At 47.9% G+C, this 25606-nt stretch overlaps 1 protein-coding gene across 1 annotated transcript in view; it reads right to left on the bottom strand.

The window, feature by feature from the left end:
- Positions 1-25606, bottom strand: part of LOC138580682 (toll-like receptor 13) — a 67589-nt gene that overhangs the window by 32705 nt on the left and 9278 nt on the right. The gene's annotated exons all lie outside the window — the stretch shown is intronic.

Here is a 25606-nt window from a genome sequence, read left to right on the forward strand (position 1 = left end):
GTTCTGTTCCCACTAACTTAAAAGATGCGTGGGTCCTCCCACTTCTAAATAAATCCTATCCAGATCCCAACGTACCAACCAATTACAGATCCATAACCACTGTCCCCTTCCTCCTCAAAATACTAGACAGAGCTGCCTACCTCCAGATACAGGCTTACCTAGAAACTAATAATCTCCTTGGTCTGCGACAATCTGGTTTCAGACCGAAACACGGTACAGAATTGGCCTTAATTGACCTAAAAAATCAAATGGACAATTTTAAAGACAATGGGAAACTAGCTCTCTGCCTCCTTCTGGATCTCTCGGCCACCTTCAACCTAGTTGTTAACAAGGTTCTGTGTAACCATCTCTCCTCTGCTTCACACTTCTCCAAGGAAGTCATGGCCTGGATACAGTCTTTCCTGGATAAACGCACTATGAGAGTCTTTTCACCCAACGCTGCAGCCGAACCCCTACGGAGTTCCACAAGAGTCCTGTGTCTCGCCCACTTTATATAATATATTCACTAAGCCCCTGTTCGATGATCTCGATAGCCTGGGTGTCATCTACACTAACTATGCAGAGGACACTCAGATACTCATACCCATCACTGGTGATTACGAAACAGACTCTAGCCTCATTAACAAAATATATCTGATTATCCAGGAATGGATGGCCACCCATGGCCTCTGCCTGAATTATGAGAGGACGGAGCTTCTCCTCGCCGGCTCTTCAGTAAAACTAAACAACCTAAGTAAACAGTTCAATTCCTTCAATATTGATGGCAACAATATCATAGTCTCCAATGAGCTGAAAACCCTGGGCTTACCTCGACTCTGCTCTTAATCTAAAGAGACAGGTCAATGCCACTTCCTCTGCCACAGCTTACAATTGTAAGCTAATTTACACTTGTAAGCCTTTCCGATCCACAACCAGCTGCACCACACTGGCCAGAGCCCTAATTTTATCAAAATTAGATTACTGCGACGCCCTATATCTATGCTCCAGTAAACCATATATATATAACCAAACTCTGCAGATAATGCCTTAAGAACAGTGTTTACTATTCCCAGAACACAGCACACCTCAGCTGTTTGACGCAGTACTAAGTGCCTGGCAGTCACACATAGAATAAATCTCAAATCTCAACTCTCACACATAAATGTCTAGCTAACTCCGCCCCTAAATATCTAGCTGACAAATTTATCAAAAAAACTTCAGATCGCCCCCATGAGAACCATACACTCACACTGCCTGACTGTATCCAGATATAAACTCCAGAAAGCAGGTGGAAGTAGCTTTCCAGTCATGGCTGCCAATCTCTGGAACTTTTTACCTATCAACATACATCCGAGCAGAACCCACATACTTAAGTTTTAGAAAGAACATGAAATGATATGATAGGTTATTGGTTTCTAAGCGCAGACCCGGGGAGCGAACCTGTGTTGCTCTGTGTCGTCTTGCTTTCAAGGCGAGCATGTTGCCCCTAACCTATCCTCCCGAGACTCCTTCCTGGCTCCTTTCCCGTGATATATAAATATGTTCTCAGCTCATGCTCTGTGTACTTTCTGTATGTAACACTTGCTATTTGTGTAAATATGTCTAAATACTTATGATTGACCTATGACTGTTCTGTATGTTATCTCTGTATGTAATTTCTGCAACTTTGTAATGCTCCCAGATACCTGCGGATTTTGAGTGTCACATAAATGAAGAAACAAACAAACAAGGTAGCCCAGCTGGTTCTCCAACTGCTGCTTAAAGTCACTTCCTGCCCCCAGCAGCCCCCTTTCTTCCTTGTAACTGCTGTTGGGCTATGGGACAGGGGTCAGCTCACCATTTGGGGGTGGTGGCCGGTGAATGTCCCCTCCTTGGTCTCACTGCTTCCTTTCTTCCTTCAGGCACTGCTCACTCTGGACAGCTGTAGGTTCCTGGTCCTTCCCTCAAGCCAGTTTGTTGCCAGTGTAATGAAAGGTCTGATACTGCAGGTAAGGGAAGTGAACTTCTTTACTAAGTTCCAGTGACAAGGTATATACATCAGGTAAGTCCAAGGGTAAGTAAGTAGGAAGGTACATAGGTGACATCCACTGGCCTCCTCTCTCTCAGGCTGCTTCACTAAAACTGACCTTCATGGAGCACTCACACCACAACATTCCACAGGCATAACATTCCATCAGGCATTCTCTCATTCAAGTATGCATGCAGGACCAAGGCAGGGAACACAAGACACAGCAGACCGCCATGCAGAGGCATTAGCAATATCAAATAGCATGCTTTCACATTTGTACAGTGAAAAGCTTTGATGAGCTCTCTCTCAACAATACGCTCCACAGATGCGCCGAATCCAAATCAGCAGCACCCCTGCTTTTCGGGTACGAGACTGGAAACCGCTCTGTCAATGCACCTCAGAATTGCCCCGCAGAACCCCTGCTTTTCTGGGACGAGACTGAAAAGAGCTCTACCAATGCACCTCAGAATTGCCCCGCAGCACCCCTGCTTTTCTGGGACGAGACTGAAAAGAGCTCTACCAATGCACCTCAGTATTGCCCCACAGCACCCCTGCCTTTCCTCTGCCAGTGCACCCGAGGCACACCAACTTGCAGTGGAGTAACTTTGCTGAAAATGTTTGTGGGGGACATGACATTTAACTGAAAGGGACCCCTGCCAAACGATTAGGACAAAATGGTGTGCCACAAAATTTGGGGCGGGGGGGACAAACACACTCGTACCCCCTTAAAATGACACCCATGCGAGCTGGCACCTTATCTTGCTCAGCGACAGTAACTCCATCATGACCAACAGCATCTCGTGCTGTTTTAGAATTGAGACGGCCCTCATAAGCAGCTTAGCCACCCCACATTACTATGCTATCCATTAAGGATAAAGTGACCAGATTTTCAATCCGAAAAGCCGGGACGATAAACAGCACAAAAGAAAGACTACCCCCTCACAGCCCACCCTCCACCCCATCCCCGCCCATCCCACAGTATTTCCAGCACTGCTCCTGTGCCGATAAATTGCACGCTTTTGACTGCGAATATAAGCAGGGACGTCATTTCACCAAAATGCCAGGACATCACATGCCCCTTGACCTCTGATGACATCACAGGAAGTGATGTTATTTGACCCCAACCCAAGTGACATCACGGGAAGCGATGGAACATGACAGTTTACCCCTTGGCATCATATAGCATTGTTTTTAAGTACACTATAAAACATATGGTTACAACATTACTGTAACGTGATATACATTTCATACAGGCATGGATCACCATATGTATCGGCAGAAAAAAACATGCTATAACTGTAACTTGCGAAAAGCAAAATACATAGTCAGAAATGGATGCTTATTCTACTCTAAATGCCTTTGGGAGGATTGTGTCTGCATTTTGAATTTGAGGTGTTTAAGGACAGACTAAATAAGTGACTCAACCCCTGAAGTGTGCCTGAAATTAACCTTTAATGAGTCTAGCAATTGTTGTATGCAATGCCAGAAAGACAAATAGCTCAAATAGCCACATGGTGTTGGCCACAGCCCAGGAGCTGCAATTTGTAAAAAAGAACACGTTTTTTTTTAAAACATTTTTTAGGGGTAGCAAGGGCGACGTCAGGGGTCGCAAGTGCGACCCCTGGCGACCCCTGAATGACATCCCTGGATATAAGCTTATTAATAATAAAAATAGCGTTTGCTTTGATACATGTTGCAATACAAGCCTTGCTGTTCATTCAGTTACCAACTGGTCTCTGTGGCACAGTCAATTAATGCGTGTGCCTGGAACCTATAAAGTTGGGGATTCGAGCCCAGCCTGCCCTGGCAACATTCTGTGTGTGTTTGAATGTATTGTTGCCGACCATCCCTTTCAACAAAAACCGGGACAGGGTTTTTACATTTTAAAAAACTGTTGGGACTGGGGGACAGATGGCCCAATTCCGGGACTGTCTCTGCAAAACCGGGACCTCTGGTCACCCTAATTAAGGAGAACTACACGAAGCTTGCACAAAGAATAGAGTCGAACACAGCTCCTCGGAGCCCCTCCCCCTGACTCACAGCAGCCAGTGGTAGGCCAGTACTGGGGCGCACACACACCCATCTTCAAATGCAATGCTTCACTAATCCCAGACTATCGCAATGCTGGGAACCACACGGAGATCCAATCTTACGTAAAAGATCCCTTTCTGGTACTCGCACATAACTCTGTCAATGCCCCTCAGTCTTGACCAGCAGCAGCCCATGTAAATCGAGTATCAATGGGGCCCACGTGTGGCTCTGCTGGTGTGCTTTAGGTCCCTATCTGCAGTCTGCAAGGAGACCGACCCAGGCTGCAAGAAACCTTGTCTAGACCACCGAGAGCCTACCCTAAGCTATCGCGTGCTTTCCACAGCCCCCAGGACCTGTCCTGCGTCTCTGTTAGTACCGTGAGCCACGTTCAGGAGAGCAGAGGTGCCTTAATAGTCATAAATAGCACAGCGCAGTCTACTATTCCAGCATTGGGCCTAATTCATGGAACTTTTAGCGCCGTGCAAAGTCACTTTGCACTGCAAAAGTACACTTTGCACCGCTCTGTGAATCAGGGTGTGTGTTGGCAGTGCAAAGTCACTTTGCACTGCGCTAAAAGTTCCATGAATTAGGCCAATTGTGACTCAATATACATATCTGCCATTGAAACCCATGACACCCCAGGTGCAGGGCCATGCTGTTCTACTCAGGCTGAAAGACGGATATGTCGATATACCTCTGTCCTGCACTGCAGTGCTTCTCCACCTCCCGCACTCAGGTTTGCAAACAACTGTGCTGGTGGTTAGGAATACTGAGCAACAGCACTCCCCTGTCTTTCTAATAATGGAGCCGTTCTTGCAGCATGCATGAAACGAGGCCTTCGAAACCTCCTACTATTCCAGAAATGGGAGCCAGAGAAAGCCCTGTCAATCCTTTCTTGAATATTCAGTGCTGCCCACACACACCTCTCCTAGCAGCCGTCCTGACTTGCAGGCAACCCGTTTGTCTAGCGCTGGGTTCTTGCACACTGCCTGCTGAGCTTGTATTGCTCACCAGACATACCCATGCATCACTGCAAACAGACCCCCAAGGCGAGGCTGCTATTCTGAAACACTACTTGCTGTGGGGAGATGATGTCGGAGCCGAAGGTGGTGGGAATGGGAGAGGGGTAGAAGTGGGGAACAGAGGGAGATCATATGTGGGAGCAAGCCAGTCTCCGTTAGTAGATCTGGTGTCTTGCAACCTGTGGCTCTCCTGATACTATAGACTTAAACTCCCATGATCTCTCACTATTGACTATGCTGACTCGGGTTGATGGGTAATATTTATTTTTTATTTATTTTTATTGTTTCCTTGCTAGGCGCTTCTGCAATAAGAAAATACTGTTTCAAAGCACCCACAGGGCAAGGGAGGGTGCAGGAGTGGGAACTACATTAAAATACACAAAAAACAAAATATCGAAGACCAGTGGGTGGAAAGGAAAAGAGGACAAACCTACTATGCCTTGTGAGTATTCAGCACGTGCAAGTGCAGCAAGGGGCTAAGTGCTGGGGAGCCTGAGCTCATGGGTGAGCCACAGATGAAGTGCTAGGAAGCCGCGAGGGGTGTAAGTGCGAGCCTCCAGTGCAGAGGGTGTAAGTGCGAGTGCAGAGGATAGACAGGAGCTGGTCCAATTGGGTGCGGGAGATCAGGGTACGAGGATGCATCAGGGCCCAGGAAACTAATCGCAGCAACTGTGGGATTAGCAGGGGAGAGAAGAAGGGAAGGAGGAGGCAAAGAAGAGAGTCTTATGGAGCTTCCGGAATTTAAGTAGATCTTGCTCGAAACGAAGAGGGAGGGGGAGGCTGTTCCATAGGAGGGAGCCTGCTGAGGAAAGCAAACAACCACCTGCACACTGTTTAGCAAAATGCTTTACACACAGAGAATTGGAGCCAGAGGGCGTAGTGGTCTAGAGGGAGAGTATTTAGTAAGATAACATTGAAGATAGTGTGGTGCCCAGGCCCAGACCGCCTTGTGGATGATGCAGAGGGATTTGAATTTAATCCGTGAGGCAACCGGGAGCCAGTGAAGACTTTTTAGAACAGGAGAGATGCGGTCCCTGGGCTTAAGGCCAAGGGTAAGTCTTGCTGCCCTATTCTGGATTAGCTGGAAGGGTCACACAGTGGAAGATGGTAGATTCAGGGGGAGGCTATTGCAATAGTCAAGCCTAGAGAGAACCAGGGCTTGGGTCACATTGAGCCTCTGGAGGAAAGCGAGAAAAGGGAGAATTCCTTTGAGAGGAAGAGCTGAAAGTGGGACTTCTTGGCAATATCCTGAGTGTGAGGAAGGAAAAAGAGAGAGGAGGCAGAGATGACTCCAAGGTTCTGTCTTCAGAAGAGGGTCCAGGGGGAGAGCCAAAATAGGAAGGCCAGAGTGAAGGGAAGAAGAGGGAGCAAGGGTCCCGATGGGAAGGAACTCAGTTGTACAGGCCTTGAGGCAGAGATCGTTGGCAGTGCACCAGGACTGGATGGCAGATAGGCAGTCAGGGAATATGGAGGTTGCAAGAGGGTCAGCAGGGAGTTTGAAAAAGAGCTGTGTGTTGTCTGCGAGGATAGAACCCTACGGGACAACACAGGTGGAGAGGGAAGTAGGAGAGGAGAAGGTGCCCAGGATGGCTTGGGAAGAGCGGTCAGTAAGAAAGGATGTGAGCCAGTTCAGTCCCCGTTCCGAGATACCAAGGGTGGAGCCTTTGTATGAAGGTGGAATGGTTGAGTGTGTCAAAGCCAGAGGAGAGATCGAGAGGGATAAGGACAGCTGGGGAGTTGGAATTCGGAGATGCGAGCAGTTCTTCACGGGTGTTCAGAAGAGCAGTTTCTGTGCCTCTGGATGCTCGGAATCCAGATTGATGGTTGTGGAGACCACCAACAGGTTCAGTGTTAGAGTTGAGTTGGGGCAAAACCAACTTCTCCAGCAGTTTGCCCAGGAAGGGGGTGATGGAAATAGGGAGGTAGTTGGCAGGGCAGGTAACATCTGATTAAGGTTTTTCAGGTGTGGGCGCACAAGGTAGTGCTTAAGGAAGGAGGGGAAAGATCCTGTGGCAAAAGAGTGATTGAAGAAATCAGTGAGAGCTGGGGCAAGAAAGCAAATATGATCCTTTATGGTCCTGGATGTGCAGAAGGAAACCTGCTTAGAACAGGCCTTCATGGAGCAGACAACTCTGGTAACTTCTTCAGGTGTGACAGGGGGTGAAGGAGGATAATGAAGATGGAGGAGGGATGGGGGTGGAGGTGAGGTGGTGTGGGACGGGTTGTGATGGTGCGTAGCAAGGGTTGTAAGGATATCCTGGATTTCTCGAGGCAAGGTGTGAGGTCATTGCATTGCAGAGGGCCTGGGAGGGAGAAAGGGAAGGGGAGACTGAGGAGGGGTTGTCTAATTCCCTGCAGATCTTGAAAAGTTCAGCCGTGTTATTAGATACCCTGGAAACCCGTGCTTGAATGTGGGTTATTTTCTTGGCATGGATGGAGTGTCTGTATTGCCTTTGAAGCAGGTGGCGGGCCAGTTTGTCAGAGAATGAGCCTAAGGTTTTCCACTTCTGCTCTTCTGCCTTGCATTCACGTTGCAGGGCCGCAAATTCAGTGTCGTATGAGGTGTTATGCTTAGAGGTAGGTTTCAAGCAGATCCTCATGAATGGGGCAAGAATGTCAAGAGTATTGGTAATGGAAAGGTGGCAGTTGGTGAGGGCAGAGTCAGAGGAAGAGTCAGAGGTGGGGGTCTTGGGGGGATGAAAGTGGAAGCGAAGGCAGTCGCAGACACTCGTTTCATCGGGTGGATGTTAGCAAACGAGGTTGGTGGGACTTTCAGAGGGGGCGGTCAGGGATCCAAGCAGACTCAAGTGGGAGGAGAGGAGAGAATGGTCAGACCAGGAGAGGGGGGTGACTAGTGGGGGGGAAGAGAGAGGTCAGAGTGTATAAGGGCATCCAGAGTGTGTACAACTGATTGGGTTGGCTCAGAAGGGAGAATGAAGAGTGAAACCGAGGTACATAGGTCAGTGAAGAAAATGGATGCAGAACCTGGGGAGTCCAGTTGGATGTTGAAGTCACCCAGTAGGTGGAGGTTTGATGTGGATGAAAGTAAGGAAGAGCAGAAGTCAGCTCATTCAGAGAGGAACAGGGTGGTGGTGCCTGGAGGCCGGTAAATAGTGGCAATGGTCAGGGTGGAGATGGGAGAGATGACCAACTTGCAAACCAGGCTTTCAAAGGAGGAGTAGAGTTGGGTAGGTAAGATGGAAGCAGGAAGATTGAGGCAACCCCCCCCCACTAGTGCAGTGAGGTCGAGGCTTGGAGATGATTTAGCAGCCATCAAGGAGGAGGGAGTCAAAAGCAGTGACTGAGCTGGCATTGAACCATGTCTAAGTAAGAGCTAGAATGTCGAGGTCAAAGTCTTCAAGAAGGAGACAGATGTCAGTAGAGGTTTTGGTGGCTGAGCGGGTGTTAAGAGTTGCCAGGTGGGGAAGGTCTGTGCCGTTGAATGCTTTCTGAGGTGGGGTACAGGGGCGTGGTACATCAGTCAGAAGAGGGGGAGAGAGAGTGCAAGGTGCAGATGCAGGAGAAGGAAGTTAACGTGAGAAGGAAAGATCGGGTCAAAGAGAAGGAGGTTGGGTTGTGGACCCTGAACAAGGATAGTGCCAGTGTGATAGACATTAATGAAACAATGTGAGGATGAGAAGCCGGTCAAGAGGACTTCCCACTAGGTGCCATTGTTAATGTTAGAGCAAGTGGAAGGAGAGAGAGCAGCGATGAGATGGGGGGTCCATAGATTTGGAGAGGGGACAGAGAAGAGGATATCAGTGAAAAGTTCTCTAGTGGAAGCACTGACATAGGTATCTGTGATGTTAAGTCCAGGGTTTGCACACAAGATGTCAGGAAGTTCCCCCCTTCTCACCTGAGTCCGATCTTTGCTGGATTTCTTGGTCGATGCCTTCTTGCGGATGGATCGGGTCTTGAATAAGGCTGCACGAGTCTCTTCCGACTCCAGCGCATGCAAAGTTCTGGGATGCAACGATCCAGGAATCCGGAAAATTAAGAGAGTGGCTACTCAGCACACGAGTCCAGGAAGCAAGAAAGAAGGGAAAGGGTCTAGGAATTGGGTTGGTTGGGATAGAACCAAGGATAACAATACCGCGAGCTATGGAGCACACGTCTGGTCGCTACTTCGCAATAGCATTGAGACGTGCTGAGCCGCCGGGGGCGTGGTCTATTAATAGAACATGCTACGTCCAACGTTTAGAGCGAGGAAGGTGTTTCACGTTGGATGGCCATGTTGGGAGTACCAGGGAGTGCAAGCCCCGTTGAGACAAGGACCAGGAAGTCCAAAAAGGGGTGCGTTCTGTAGGTCATGACAGCACGTCTGAAGACCCATTCCTCCAGGTTTGCCCGGGTGTATGAGGTGAAACCTTCTGAGCAGTCGAGGGGTCTTGAGATTAGAAAGTGGTTCCCAGGTTCTTTCACTAGGAGGGTATCCCTTCCATTCAACCAGGTATTGAAGCTGACCCCGTTTATACCCGGAGTTGCAAATTCGGGACACTTCATATTACAGTTGGTTGTCGACCAGCAGAGGAGGGGTTCTACAGGATTTCCAGGAGGATTGGATGTAGGGTTTTAATAAGGATGTGTGAAAAACTGGGTGAATTTTCTTCCAGGAGTCCGGTAGTTTGATCCGGTATGAGACTGGATTTATAATTTCCTTGATGGGAAATGGACCATAGTACCGAGGGGCCAATTTGTTTGGCCGTAGATGTCGTGGTAATCATTTCGAGGACAACCAGACTTGATCACCAATTGCATAAGAAGGTCCTGGTCTTCTTTTGGAATCTGCATACCTCTTAGTCTGTGTTCTGGCCTTCTCTAAGTTTTCTTTGGCCTCCTGGTGTACGTTGTTGAGGATTTCGATCCAGGAGTCAACAGTAGGTACTGGTGTAGGATGAGGGAGAACACAGGGTAGAACTGATGGATGGAAACTTTGGCGACAATAAAAGGGACTGGTCTTAAGTGCTGAATGATCGGAATTGTTGTAGGCGAATTTAGCCATGGGTATAAGGAGCGACCAGTCATCCTGAACCCTGGTGGCCAAACATCGAAGATACTGTTCCAGGGTCTGATTAGCACGTTCTGTGGCTCTGTTGGTTTGGGGATGATAACCTGATGAGAGGGCGCGTTGGATTCCCAAAATGCGACAGAGATGTTTCCAGAATTGTGAAACGTATTGAGGTCCTCGATCAGATATGATCTTGGAAGGAAGTCCATGCAGATGGAATATGTGTTCCAGGAAGATTCCAGCAAGTTCGGACGAGGATGGTAGCTTACACAGGGGTGTAAAATGAGCCATATGAGAGAACAAGTCAATGGTAATCATGATGGTCGTGTATCCTCGGGAAGGTGGTAATTCCACAATGAAGTCCGTAGCAATGAATTCCCATGGCCTTGTTGGCAGTGTAGGTTGCAGTAGAAGACCCGCCGGTCTCTTGTTATCATGTTTATTTTGACTACAGATAGTATAAGCTTTGATGTACTGCTGTACGTTGGTCTTCATTACAGGTCACCAAAACTGTCTTTGTATGAGGCAGAGGGTGTTGGTTATGCCACGATGTCCGGAGTGAAGGGTCTCATGACAGAGGTTTATTATTCTTCATTGTAATTTCTGTGTAGGAATGACCAGTGCATTGTTCTTGAATAAATATCCTTCCTTGACTCTTAGGTTCCATTGATTCTACCTTGAAATATCCTTCCAGAGATCAAAGGATTGGGTTTGCACTCGAATTTCTTCCAGGAGATTGACTGCTTGAGCTACAAAGATCGTGTGGGGAAACATCTTAGGATAGGCCCCATCTTCAGTGGCTACATAGTCAGGACATCGAGATAAGGCGTCAGCAATCAGGTTTTGTGATCTGGGAACATGAGTGATGTGGAACTGGTACTGGGCAAAGAAGTAGGCCCAACGCACCTGGCGACTGTTCCTACACTCCAAAGACTGTAGAATTTGAAGATTCCGATGGTCCGTGCGGACCTGAACTGGATTTCTAGCACCCAGAAGTAGATGTCGGCATTCAGTGAAGGCTTGGCGGATGGCTAACAGTTCCTTTTCCAGGATGGAGTAGTGTGTCTCACTGGGAGTCAGGGTTTGTGAAAAGTAAGCAATGGGGTGTTCCAGTTTATCCTCAAATTCCTGATTCAAGACTGCTCTTATGGCGTAGTTAGAGGCATCCGTTTCCACTCAGAATGGTCGATTTATGTCTGGTTGGGCCAAGATGGGGGCTTGCGTGAACTCTGCCTTTAAACGTTGGAATGCCTTATCTTGTGGTGTAGACCAGATAAAGGGGGTGTCTTTCTTCAAGAGAGCAACGATCGGCTGAACGATCTCGGAAAAGGTGGATATGAACTTCGGTAGAAGTTGGCAAGCCCCAGGAAGGATTGAACTTGTTTCACGGACGTGGGAATGGGGCATGCCAGTATGGCCTTTACCTTTGAAGGGTCCATAACAATTCCTTCTGGGCAGAGGATGAATCCTAGGTAGTGAACAGAAGTAACGTGAACCAAGAATTTTTCGGGTTTGGCTAAAAGTTTGTGTTCACGGAGTCGTTGTAATACTGCCTTTACATGTTCTTCATGCTTTAGAAGATCCTTGGAAAAGATCAATATGTCGTCCAGATAGACAATGACGAAGAGGAATAACATGTCAGTAAACACCCTATCCATGAAACGTTGAAAAACTGTGGGGGCATTAGCTAGTCCAAAGGGCATGACTAGATATTCATAGTGACCAAAGGGTGTTCTAAAGGCTGTTTTCCATTCGTCTCCTTCCCGGACACGGATCAAATGGTAGGCACCCCAGAGATCCAACTTCCTGAATATTACGGCACCTCTCACAGCTTCCAGGATATCTGAGATCAAGGGCAATGGGTACCGGTCTTTGAGGGTGCATTGATTTAAGCCACGATAGTCGAGGCAAGGTCTGAATTCCTTGGTGTCTTTCTTGGGAACAAAGAACAACGAAGCACCCGCTGGAGATTTTGAAGGTCTTATGGTGCCATTTTCAAGGTTGGTATCCAGGTATTCTCGGAGGGCCTTTTTCTCAGGTTCGGAAAGGATGAACATTTTGCCGAAGGGAATCACTGCTGAGGGATCTGTATGTATGGCGCAGTCTTCAGGTCTGTGAGGGGGTAAGGCCTGGACTATGGCAGTTGAAAATACATCCGCATATCCCTGATAGGCCTCAGGGACTTGTATGATATTGGAAACCATGAGTGGTGTTTGCTGGTCTCTTGGTGGTTCTTTACGGGGTGTCAAGGAGGGATCCAGGAATAGACAGTGAGACATACAAAACTCTGAGCCTAGGAATAGTGATCCTGCTGTCCAATTGATGTACGGATTATGCTTCTGTAACCAGGGCATACCCAATACCATGGGGTAATGAGCTGACTTAATGATGTCGAATCTAATCCGCTCTTGGTGATGGTTTATAGAAAGCTGGATCTCTTTTGTCTGCAGGCTTATGAGTCCTGAAGTGAGGGGTCTTCCATCGATTGCTTCCACCGGCTGCATGGTGCTTCGTGTGTCGTATGGAATATGATGACTAACAACCCAGTCTTGATCAATGAAAATTCCCATAGCTCTGCATTCTACCAAGGCCAGAATGGAATAGGTCTTATTCTTGGAGGGCGATAAGAAGGCTTGTAGTATCACCAAATTGTTTTGTCCAGGAGAGTTTAAGGATGGAATTGATGTGGAGCAAACATCTCTCTTCCGAAGCTCTGCTCCATCTAGGATAAGGAGCTGTCGTTTCCCGAACGCTGAGGAGGGGCTAGAGGACACTCCCTAACTAAGTGCTTGTCTGAGGCACAGTACATGCACAACCCCGTATGAATCCTTCTCATCCTTTCTTGCTGGGATATAGGTCCACGGAAGGCTCCTATCTGCATGGGTTCTGGTTCAGTGACTGAGCCTCGGTTTGTGTCCGTCTTGGTGGTGCTCTCAAAGGACTCTTTCGGAGGATTTCCTCTGGATTTCTTCTTCTCTGCCTTCCTTTCCTGGATACGAAAGTCTATTTGCATGCGAGGTCCATTAGTGCCTGGAATGAGTTTGGGCGAGCCACTCTGGCCAACTCATCCTTAATCTCCTCATTTAGTCCTCTCCTGAAAAGGGTAAAACTCGCCTCAGGGGACCAATCAGCTTTCTTGACTAATTTCTTGAATCGGGTTACATAGGTGAGCATATCCTGGGATCCCTGCTGAAAGTCTAACAGGCGTTCCTGGGCATTATAAACCTGCTCTGGGCGGTGAAACATGGTTTTAAGGGCACGTATGAACCCGTCATAGTCATCTAGGAGAGCATCGCTGGAATTAAGCCAGCATAGCCCAGGTTAAGGCATTTACTGAAAGGTGGGAAATTATGAAACCCACCTTAGCCCTGGGAGTCGAAAAGTAGTAGGGCTTAAAAGTAAAGTGGACCAAACATGAATCCAGGAATCCACGAAGGGTTTTTGCCGACCCATCGTATTTGTCCACTATGCCACCCAGCAAGACACTTTCTTTTGTGGCAGAATCACAGGATAGCACTAATTGTTTGAGAGTTGCGTTTTCCACCTTTAGATTCTGTACCTCGGTTGATAGCTCTTGCATGCCACGCATCAGGTCCTGGACGGCCGCTTCCATGTCCATATCGAATTGGGTCGGGTGGTGTCTCAAACTGTCAGGAAGTTAGGAAGTTCCCCCCTTCTCACCTGAGTCCGATCTTTGTCTTGAATAAGGCTGCACAAGTCTCTCCCGACTCCAGCGTGCCTTCAAAGTTGCGGGATCAATTGGGTTGGTTGTGATAGAACCAAGGATAACAATACCACGAGCTACAGAGCACACGTCTGGTCGCTACTTCGCAATAGCATTGAGATGCGCTGAGCGAGGAAGGTGTTTCACGCTGGACGGCCATGTTGGGAGTACCAGGGAGCGCAAGCCCCGTTGAGACAAGGACCAGGATGTCCAAAAGGGGCGCGTTCTGTAGGTCATGACACAAGATGTCTTTTTTGTGCATTTTTCTACCAGGCCTTGTGAGAGAGGGGGGATAGGTGATAGTGTAACAGTTAGAGAATATGGGAGAAATGGAGAGAGCCATATGTCGGCAAAGGTTTGGACAAGGAAAGAAAGAGGAGTGGGTGCACAGTGCAGTTTTAGCTAAACTCACCAAAAGGCCTAGTAGGAGAAGTTAAAATGGAGGTACAAAACAATGTAATGCAGGAGGTTCACAGATGAAATATAAACACATCTAAATCCGATTTTAAAAATGGAGGCACAAAATAGTGAAATGCAGAATGTTCACAGATGGAATACAAACACACCTAAATCCGATCTTAAAAATGGAGCCACAAAACAGTGAAATGCAGGAGGTTCACAGATGGAATACAAACACACCTAAATCCGATTTTAAAAATGGAGGCACAAAACAGTGAAATGCAGTAGGTTCACAGATGCAATACAAGCACACCTAAATCCGATTTTTAAAATGGAGGCCCAAAACAGTGAAATACAGGAGGTTCACAGATGGAATATAAATACACCGAAATCTGATGTACCTCGGAGTCACAAGTACACTGACGGAAGATGGGTGTTGATTGCAGCGAGGAAAGAGGAAGTGAAATGCACAGTAGAAGTTAGGAGAGATAGTGGTGGAGGTCAGCCAAGCACACTTACATGTCTTCATGGATCCTAGGTATTCTAGGATCCCATGACATGGGGAGAACTAATCAGTCAGGAGGACACAGCATAATTGTAACAGGGGAAGGACCTCCAGGCCCTCTTCAGCCCGGACAGGCACATACAGAGCCTTAGATGAGTGCCTTGGATGGAGGGGGGCCGGCTAAAGCCTGCCGGTAATGTGATAGGTTGTAAGAGAGCAGCCCTGGACAATGAGATTGCAGGAGGCAGCTGGGTTGTACAAGGGTGTGTCAGACTACACCAGGAAGGAGCGGGCAGACATCTTAGAGGGCCACAAGGGTAGTAGGCAGCCAGATGCCTTGTAAGGGACACAGGTCTTTCAGTAGTTAAAAACGGGACCACATGGGGGACACTGTTGCTCGGTGACTAGACTGGTGGTTCTTGTCTAGAGCCCCCCACCTGGGGCTAAGGATGGAGATGTACTTTTTTGGTTTAATTGCAGAACATTTCAGAGAAATCAGCAGACTCCCGACGGCCACGACTTCATATTGATCCCCTCCCGGCTCCCCTCAATGACCTGTGGAGTGAGCGCTGGGTCTGCCGTGATGGAGGAAGACAGGGGGCAGAGTGTGACCACTGCTGCCCACCATGCTATGAGACCCTGTCGATCCGAACCCGCTGAGGGCCGGGGTGAATCGTGTTGTGGGGTGTGTGGCCTGGCGGATAGTCTGTCTCACGGGGCACGCCAACGGCGCCGACCGGGCAGTGACGTGCAGAGCAGATGCCCCGCTGATGGTGTGGAGCCGCTGCGCTGGGCTGCTGGAGCCACCACATTGATAGCGAAGCTGAAGTGGGCCCTGGGCCGAGGAGGTGCCTCCAGCATATCTGCAGTGGGAGTCTCATTGCATGATTCTCTGTAGGGCCGTGTACCCACCTCCGTTCACCTGCTGCTTCACTGGCTTATGACGTATTGGTGTGCTCTTCCTACCGCTATATTCCTGATGCACTGGCTAGATGCGCTGCGGCCTAAGTAGACACAATTTGAAGATCAACGCTGCATACCCCTCTGTCTACCATTTTGGACCACACTCAACAGCTCAGCTTGGGTCAACCTTGGTGGCCATCTTGGGACATTGGGGCCTGCTGCGGTTAGTGGGAACTTGGCGCATAAGATAACAAGTGTTCATCTGGCTTTTGAGATATATGGGTACCACCTTATTTTCTGCTTGACGACGCCACATACTGTTCTGGTACAGACCTCACACTTTTTATTTCGTCCTGCATGGGAACTTCGCTGTGACCTATTGTGATCACATCAGTCCGAATTACCACATGTGGAGCTAAGACCATCCTCTAACGACTGCCCCTCCACCGGGAGGGAAAACATTTAGTCTGGTGTTGCCAGTACACATTGGGCTGCCTGATTGCGGTATTCACTACTCTTGGAGAGCCCTCATCCTCTGGTAGTGATCCTCATTTTAGTGAACGATGACAGTGGGAGTGTAAAAAAAACAACGCTCCTTGAGCCAATATACCAAATCCACTCCTAAACCAACAACAGCTGTTGGGGCAACTGCTGACATGGAATCGGAATCCGCACCAGTGGAACTCACCGAAATTCAACACATGATGGCATGCATGCAGGAGTGATTTGCTAAAGTGCACAGCCAGCTTGATGACATGACCAGCACCATTGACTCCATTAAAAGACTTATGGATAAGACAGACCCGTGTCTAATGGAGGCTGAGACAAGAGTGAGCATGGTGCAAGATGATATTTCCACCCTGAAAGTTGAACTGGCTACACTTTCCAGGCGAGTCCACCAGGTGATAAAGAAGAGCGATGACTTAGAATCATGAACCCGCCGCAATAATATCCGCATTATATGGGTCCCGAGAGTAACATCGAAACTTCCCTGGAACTGTAGATAGAGACCACCCTATTGCCACTTCTGGGGAACCCAGCATTATCGCTGAAGTTTGCTATTGAACGCGCCCATAGATCCCTGGCTCCTAAACCTAAGCCTGGAGCACCTCCACGATCAATCATTGCCTGCATTCTCAATTACTGAGGTTGTGATGCTATTCTTCAGGAAGCCCACGAACAAGGAGACCTGATGTTGGGATCAAACAGGATACACATTTATCCCAACTTCTCAGTGGCTGTACAGCAAGAGAGAAAATCCTTCCTAGCTGTTAAAATGCGGATGCGTGACAGTAACTTGAAATATGCAATGTTATATCCTGACAAACTACATGTAGAATGGAACAAGACTTACTTCTTCACACTACCTGGCGAAGCCATGAAGTTTCTGGATGAGACCTTACCGTCGTCCTGAACCCTGAGTACGAAGCCCAGTTGTTGTACTTGTGAAAGTGGACTACTCCTTTCAATTCTTGTACATTCCGTGGATCCCTTTACATGGAACGCTTTGCACTCCCTTATTGTTTCTTTGTTATTTTCTACAATGCTGACAGAGGACACCTTCTTTTCCACAGCACCGCGATCAGCAGCAAACTTGATACCCCCTGTGGGGACATTCATCTAAGAAGTATGTGAATACTCATCCTTTTTCTGTGTCTAAGTCTGGTGATGGCCCGGGTGGACCTGTGTATCAGCACCCCTTCCAATGTTGTATTAATGGTTGTGGTGTATTTTGTGGGGTATAATCACCCCAATTTTGAGGGGGATGTGCGAGGGTGTAAGGGAGAGTTGTTTGGGTTGTTAAATCAGCACTTGGAGCACACTCTATTCACAGTGGAGAGAGTAACAGGTGCAAGAGGAAACTCTGGGGTAGTGGGGTGGCTAAGTGAATATGTTAGAGGAGATAATGCTATGCGATCTGTACCAGGATGGGAGAAATAACGTGCCTTAGTTGGAATATACGTGGCCTAGGAAACCCAATTAAATTACGGAAGCTACACCTTCATGTTGAAAGATACAAAGTTACAATCCTGTACTTGCAAGAGACTCATGCCCTTCCAGTGGTCTGCAAGGGATTTGCTAGGAACTGGGGTGGGAACCGCTTCTATACTTCATATTCCTCACAGTCTAGGGGAGTTATGACCCTGGTGCACAAGGCTCTTACATTCCGGTGCAAACATGCAAAGGCAGACCCTTTGGGTAGATATGTCTTGATGTACGGGTCTCTGGCAGGGAGAGAAATGTTACCAATGAATGTTTATGGCCCTAATATTGATGACTCCCAGTTTTATACTGACGTTATCGATGAACTTGCCTGATATACAGTGATCCCCATATTGTGGGGGAGGGACTACTACGCTGTTCTTGACCTGAAACTACACATATCCACCCACACTCAGAGGGCTCTTACACGGGCAGCCTCTATTATCAAGGAGGGCATGCACTCTCTTGGGCTGGTAGATGCTTGGAGAACACTGCATGCTAATGACCGCTCCTACTCCTTTTATTCGTCGGTCCACAATTCCTTCTCCTGTATTGACATGTGGCTCCTTTCGGATACATTGCTTGGAGGAGTTATGGCCACCTGTAATCTCACTCGCACCTATTCTGACCATTCTTCAGTTAGCATCTCCCTGACATTACCAACACTTTCCAGGCCTCGTAACAACTGGTGCTGTACGCCACTAGCACTACAGGATGCAGCATTTACATCCACTATTGATGACCATGTGCAATTGTTTTTCGATATCAATGTAGGCTCTGTGCCCTCGGCTGGCATGGAAACCTTCAAGGTCTACATTTGAGGGATCGTGATGTCAATGGAGTTCAGTGTCCTCAAACACATCCGACGCAGTATAGTGCCATTTGAGGGCAGACTGAGGGAACTAAAATGAGAGCTAGCTAATAATCCCCCTACGGCCATGCTGGTACAGACCAATGAGGCCATCAACACCTTTAGGGTGCATGCTGAGCAAGAATTAACATTTTTCCATGCCCCTTGTCTGCTAGCAGGTATGTGGAGGGTGGCAGGCCTGGTAAACTGCTTGCCCGTATGGTGCGTCAGGAAAACAGCAGTGGGTGCATTCCATTCATAGCGGATACCTCTGGTAACTTAGCACACACACCTACAGCCATTAATGCGGTACTCGCAGGTTTCTATGTGGACCGTTAAACTAATAAGGATACACACACGCTAGAAGAAATTGATCTGTTTCTTGATACTCAGCTGCTCAGTCAGCTTTCACAAGATACCATGGCTCTACTGGATTTCCTGATCTCTTTATCTGACATCGCCCAGGCAATTGAAAATCTGCCACCGGGGAAAGCACCTTGCACTGACGGCCTTATGGCCGAATTTTATAAGCACTACAGAGAGAATCTGGCCCCAAACCTTCTGCAAGTGTGGCAAGAATCCCTCGCGTCCCAGTCGTTTCCTGGCAGTATGCTTGAAACCAGAGGAACCTGCAGACCAGTGTGGCTCCTATCGTTCCCTCTCCTTAATTTGTACAGATATAAAAGTATTTTGTACAGATATTTTGTACAGATATAAAGCATCAGTTGAGTGGTCAGTGTACTGGCCACTCGACTGATGCCGGTCATGCCATACATTATTCAACCGGACCAGTCAGGGCTCATCCCGGGAAGAACCACAACACTATATTTGTGTCACCTCTTTAACAAATTGGCACAGATAGACCCTGGAGTCCAGGCGGTGGATGCTGCACTGCATATTCAAAAGGCATTTGACTCCGTATATTGGCGATTTATGTATGCTGTACGGGTTTGGCCAGGGGTTTCTTGCAGCTTTACACCTCCTGGAGGCATCGCCGGTATCCAGATTCACTACTAATGGATTGCTCTCCTCGCAATTTGAGATAGGTAGAGGGACCTGTCAGGGATGCCCCCTATCGCCCCTGATATTTGCTATTATTATTGAACCATCGGCAGACATAATAAGACTCAAACATAGACACCGGGGGATCAGAATGGCGGCTGAGCCACAGAGAATTTCCCTTTATGCAGATGGTGTGTTGTTGTACATATGAAACCTCTGAGAACACTTAATGCCCATTATGAAAGATATTCTGGACTTCGGAGAGGTTTCAGGCCTCTGGGTGAATTGTAGCAAATCAGAGCTCTTTCTCCTCAGAGACGTGACCACCCCACCTCAAGATCTGCAGGGATTCAAGTAGGCGCCAGTGACCATACACTACCTGAGGGTGGCAGTCGCAAGGCATGGCCCTACTCTACATGACTGTAACTATGCTGTGTATATGGCTCAGTTACGGGCTAAACTCACAAGCTGGTCCCATCTACCCATCACAATTGCTGGCAAGATAGCACTTCTCAAAATGACTGTTCTGCCTAAACTTTTGTATCTCTTCCTCAATGTACCGTTGTGGCCGGGGTGATTATTTTTGTCAGGAGTTGGAAAGCGAAATTTGTAAATTTGTATGGCACTCCGGGGTGGTATGGTTGAAATGGGCTACATTAGCACAGTCATATGATAGGGGAGGGTTTGCACCCCCTAACTTCCGTCTGAACTGGATGGCCGCACAGGCACAATTCACAGCCTCCTGGTATGATGACAACTCACCCCTCCTCACACTCAGTTGGAGAGACACTCAGCGGGTGATAGGGATCTGCGATTGCTGGTTCTCCCTGCCCGGTTTGCTGATGAATGCGGATTCGATCCTGCTAAAGTCACAGCATTGGCCTGGTGTAAAATATGGAAGAAAATACGTGCACCTGCTGCATATCATGAAAACATCCCCGTTTGGAATTGTGTTCCCTCCCTGCTACAGGCTCTCGTAGGGTTTGGATATGACACAGGTTCCACACATTAGGGTCGCTGTATTTGGAAGGTAATTTCATTCAAGCCACTGACAATTCTGGGCTTTTGTGCAGTTGCAATATGCAGGCCTGCCCAAGGCATGTAAGAAGCTGTGAAGTTGTTTCCCGGTTGAGCCTGAGAGTGATGCTCTGCTGGGGTTTGTTCTGACAGCGAGAGACAGTCGAAGCCGAGTATCATCCTAATATCACGCAATCCAATTTCACTCAGACAGACAGCACCACAATGCACATGCTAAATGGGCAGGGGACGTCCAGTTAGACGTCACTGACAATCTCTCGTCTGATATGTGTGCACAAACATGCGAAGTGTCGTATCATTCTCGATTCCAACTGATACAACTGAAAGTGCTGCATCAGTAGCACTACACTCCAGACAGGCTACGTTTATTTTATAAAGAGGGCACTGGGGCATGCCCACGTTGCAATTCCACCAATGCTAAATACCTCCATATGATATGGGACTGCCCGCAACTCACGCCCTTTTGGAATGATTGTGTGCGACGTTGTCGGAAATGACGGGTAAGACTGTTGATCCCCTACCACTGCTCTGTTTGTTCCATATCTTTGACTCATCTTTAGGCAGCATGAGTACATTTGTATGGCTGTGGCTCCTCCTGGCTAAAGGTTGTATTCTGCTACACTGGATGAGTACGGATATTCCCAACAAGGAATACTGATTGAGAGATGTGGTGTGGGCTAACAACATGGAGGAGCAACGGGCACATATGCAACCAGCTGAATCCCGAAGGAGAGATGTATGGAATCTACTTAGGATGTACCTCCTACACACAACATCTCTCCCTGATGTGGTCCTAATCACCCAGTTGGTATGAACTATAACCCCTGTTACCGGTGACATTGCATGAGAGCTGTATGGGCCCACTCCTCTGTGAACTCACGATACATCCTTCTGTAATCTGTACTACCCTACCCCAGGTCCTATTGGCCTGACTTCTCTACTGTTAACGATATCCTTGTTGTATTGTGACATGTGTTACCAAGTTTGCTAATAAAGTCATTTTTATAAAAATACATTTAAACAGCACCACATGAACACAAATGATTGAGATCCATGCAGAAATTGACTTCTCCCGTAAGCACATACCATTTTTCAAAATGATTTCTCTTTTTTTCTTCGATTTAAATACAATTGCAATTCCCCTCAAAAATATGCGTGCATCATTAGATTATGCCAGAGACCACTTCGAGAAGTCGTGAAGGGGTGAAAGGAGCTTGCTCCTGCGTGGCTCGTAGATGATGAAGATGAAGTCTTTCTCATTCCAGTGGTCCTCCAGGTGCAAGGCAGAGAATGCCAGAACAGTGGCTTTTGTAGTGGTGAACCGACAAGCCACCAAAGATCAATGGGTTTTGCACCTATAGAGAAGGGTGTTTTTGCTGGGATCTAAATGGAATATTGTGTTCAGTGTGAGACGTATCCCAGAGGTTGAAACCTGTATTGATGATGCGCTCTCTCATTCACAATGGACAAGCGTCTGTGGTTTGGCTCCAGCTGTAGAATGGTGGTTGACGCCGGTCGCGGAGGAAACGCGGACACTAGGAATACGAAGATGCTGCCTTTGGTTGATGGTTGATTGGTGGACTCGACCTGGACAGCATACATACTGGCCTGGACTGAATTTCAGGGGAGTTTGGCATGTGGTACGATAGAGTGTGGGACATGTGTTTTGGAAAGGACTCTCACTATTCTTGTCAGAGACGTGTCCCTGGTGACAATAGCAGCAAACTTGCCTTGTGTTCTTCTGTGGAAAGTGGTTCTTGGGCTATAAGCTGAGAACATGAATAATGGAAGGTTGGCCTCAACGGGTGGGCAGGAGAAAGGGCATTCACAGTCCAATATCGCTGCGGCTACTAGGGGAAATGATGGGGTAATTGGAAGCGGGAGCTGTTTCGAATGGGAATCGTGCATGTTACATGCCACGTTTGTGGGGGTTTTCAGGGATGTCAGGGTTTCAAAACTGGTGGTGATCAGGAGCTTGCCTGGTTTGTGGGTTAGGGACATGGGATGGTGCAACAAAGGAGTTCCTCTGGTGATGTAGAAGAACAAACCAGAAAAAGGAGCAAACAATCAGAGATGTTGTTGAGCAGGTCTGAATTAGCACAGATGCGATTGGTGAACCCATTGAGATGTTTTTTGGTAAATGAGAAATGGGAAACCCAAAGGCCTGTAACTCTGCCACAAGGATGGTCCCGTGCAGGTGGGTGACAGCGTGCTGGCAATATTACAGAAGTGTCTTGCTGAGGTGGGATAGAATCCGCACATTTGGGACGCATTCTTTCAGCATTAGAGTGGCGTTGGGGATCGGCAAGTTTGGCATGAGTGGTGAAGACATATAGAAACTAGGCAGGTGGAATTCCACAAGATACACATTCTTAGGCACAAAAGTTGGTTTGAGGACGAAGAGGTGGCACATTGGCTAGCACATTATTTGTTTGTTCCAAATATGGCAAACTGAAGGACATATGGATTGTGGCCACTCCATTGTAAAATGGTCAGGTGACCAGAGCAAAAAGAGGCCATATTGCAAGTCACTGGAAGTGATTGATATGATATGATATGTCATTTATAACGCACCTGTACACAAGTGTTTCTAGGCGCGACAAGACAAGGAGGGAAGACAGAGGGAGGACAAGAAAAAACGATCTTACAAGGCCTTGTGTCATTCAGATCGGGCAAGTGTGACTGCGCAAAGTGCAGGGGGAAGCTAGAAGGGGGAGGAGCCTGGAGAGGGGCGGGGAAGTGCAATCAAGCAGCATTGCTCTGAGTAAGGGCAGCCAGGGCAGGGCGGCTCTGGGTAAGTGTAAGGAGGCAAGGGACTGTAGAGGTTACAGTTACAGCCAGCCCCTAGGTGCATGGTAGACCTAGAGGCAGTGCAGGAGAGTGTGACGAATCAACTTCTGGGGCACCAGTGGTCCTGGGATGAATATCAGTTTCTAAACCATCAATCAGCCGCACACCTCTAGTACACCAGAAGGTATCCAAAGGGATTGGAATACAAGTGAATTATAAGACCTCCTTGTCCAATTTTTGGTAACTTGAACAGAATGGCAGGCTTATTTCTGCAAGGTCATGGATCATTGATTAGTTGCAACACAGCAAAAATTAAATTATATCCCAATGATAAAAGGGACTGTCCAGTCAAGGATGTATACAAATATCTACTTTATTATTCCAACAACAGGCAGTTCTAGCACACTACAAAATACAACCCACCCTGTAAAGGAACACATAGCACAGACAATTTCACAAAGGAAAGGGAAGCACTCTGGATACTGACAGGAGGGTAGTTGGAAAAAAGTAATCAGTCTTACTGTTCAAGGTTATTTGGTTTCAGCAGCAAGGGGGCAAAGGGTTGTAACTGTCTCTAGAGGCCTTCGCAGAAGGACCAAGGGGGCAGAACCACAATGTACCTGGTGTTGAAGAAGTTCTTGTGCTCGACAGCATTGAGGCATTCCCAGGACGCTTTGCGGCCTTTGAGACAGACTTGGTGGCGGGAGACAGCTGTGGGTACCAGACAGGAGGCAGTTCGGCAAGCGAGGATGGACAGACATCTGCAGGCTTTCCAGCACGGCTGCTCTGGGCCAAGAATCGTTGTCTCTGTGCTGGTTGGCAGATCTGGAATGCTGGTCGAGGTGGCTCAGATAGCTCTTGTAACTGCGTTGTGACAACAGTCAGTAGTGCAGCCGGATGCAGTTCGAAGACCCGACTGTCTTGAAAATGTCCTTAAAAGATGGACGCTGGATGATGCTTGTGTGGTACTCCTCCTAGCTTCTTCGCAGGGCTCGTGTCCTTTCAAGGCGGTCAGCCAAAAGCTCTGGAGATTGTTTGCAGGCAACTGTCTTGTCCTTCATCCAGAGACTCTCTGGCACTTCCCACCTAGGAAGCTTGCTGGCAGAACCTTGTGGGGCATGCTTTGTGCTGGCTGGGTACGGGATCTGAAGCTACTGGATGGGTCTGAGCCGGTATCTCCCTCTGTTCCCTAGGAGATGTTAAGGGGATGGATCTTGCGTCCCTCTTGGTACTCCTGGCCTTCCTTCACTGGAGGAAGATGTAAGGTTGACTGTACCTTCAGCTTTGGTCCAAATGAGTCCTTCTTCTTACTCCATTCAAAGTCTTTAGATGATCTCCTAAGTGGGGGGTTCAGCGCTCTTTTAAAAAAGCCAAATAGGCCCCAGTGATTGGTGCAGGCTATGCCCACCTTAATGAACCAATCCTGGGACCCCACCAACAATCTTCTGTTGTGTCTCGGGAAGATAGCTCAGGGCCAATGTGCTCGCCTTGGAAGCAAGATGACATGGAGAACCACAGGTTCGATCCCGGGGTCCACGCTTAGACACCTCTGGGTATTAAGCATGTTATAAATAACCTATCATAACATATCATATCATATCATATCATATATCATATCATATCATGCATGCGGTCAGGACTAGAGTGGTCTGCAACAGGACAGACAAGGGGTTGACAACATATATCTAAGTCCTACCCATCTCCCTGTCTAATGTAGATCAAAGTGTCTCTGTGGTTAACTGAACCCTCTGCGACTCTTGATTAAAGCGCAGGTTTCCCTTAATGTGCTGGGAGCAGACTTCTTGTCTCTTCCAAATCACATCCTTCGTCCCTCTGAAAGGGGTCTGCTCTGCAGGGACACCTGCAGTAACGGCTGGACCCAGACAGGCCATCCACTGCCTTTCATACAGACACAGTGGGAACTAGCTTCTGTTTGGCACATTGCATACCAAAGGGGTGTTAGTCCTGCCTTCCTGTTGTCTCTTCTGGCAACCAAGCCTCTACTCTAGGCTTGCTTCACTAATCTCGTTATTATGCACTGCCACCAGCCTGAGTACAAAAGGAATGCTGATCCATGGCGCCTTTGATATTTACATTAGGCTGCCCATGCTGGAGGAAGGTGTGCCTTCCCCCTCCTTTAGATGCTTTGATGTACCCGGGGCTGTCACATTCCAGCTTAATTTGACAGGGGAAGACAGCGCCTGTAGGCTGTGTCTTCTCGGAGTACATATGATTATGTGTTTTGTGCTGGTAGCAGATGAACCGTGTGTGGAATGGCCTCACACAGTACTCGGATGTTGGTCTGCCATCATTCCTTTTCATTATTTAAAAATAAAAATACCCAGGCAAGCAAACTCTCCTTGT

This window comes from Ambystoma mexicanum, chromosome 3p (genome assembly GCF_040938575.1).
Source record: "Ambystoma mexicanum isolate Mex_15411 chromosome 3p, UKY_AmexF1_1, whole genome shotgun sequence".
NCBI lineage: Eukaryota > Metazoa > Chordata > Amphibia > Caudata > Ambystomatidae > Ambystoma > Ambystoma mexicanum.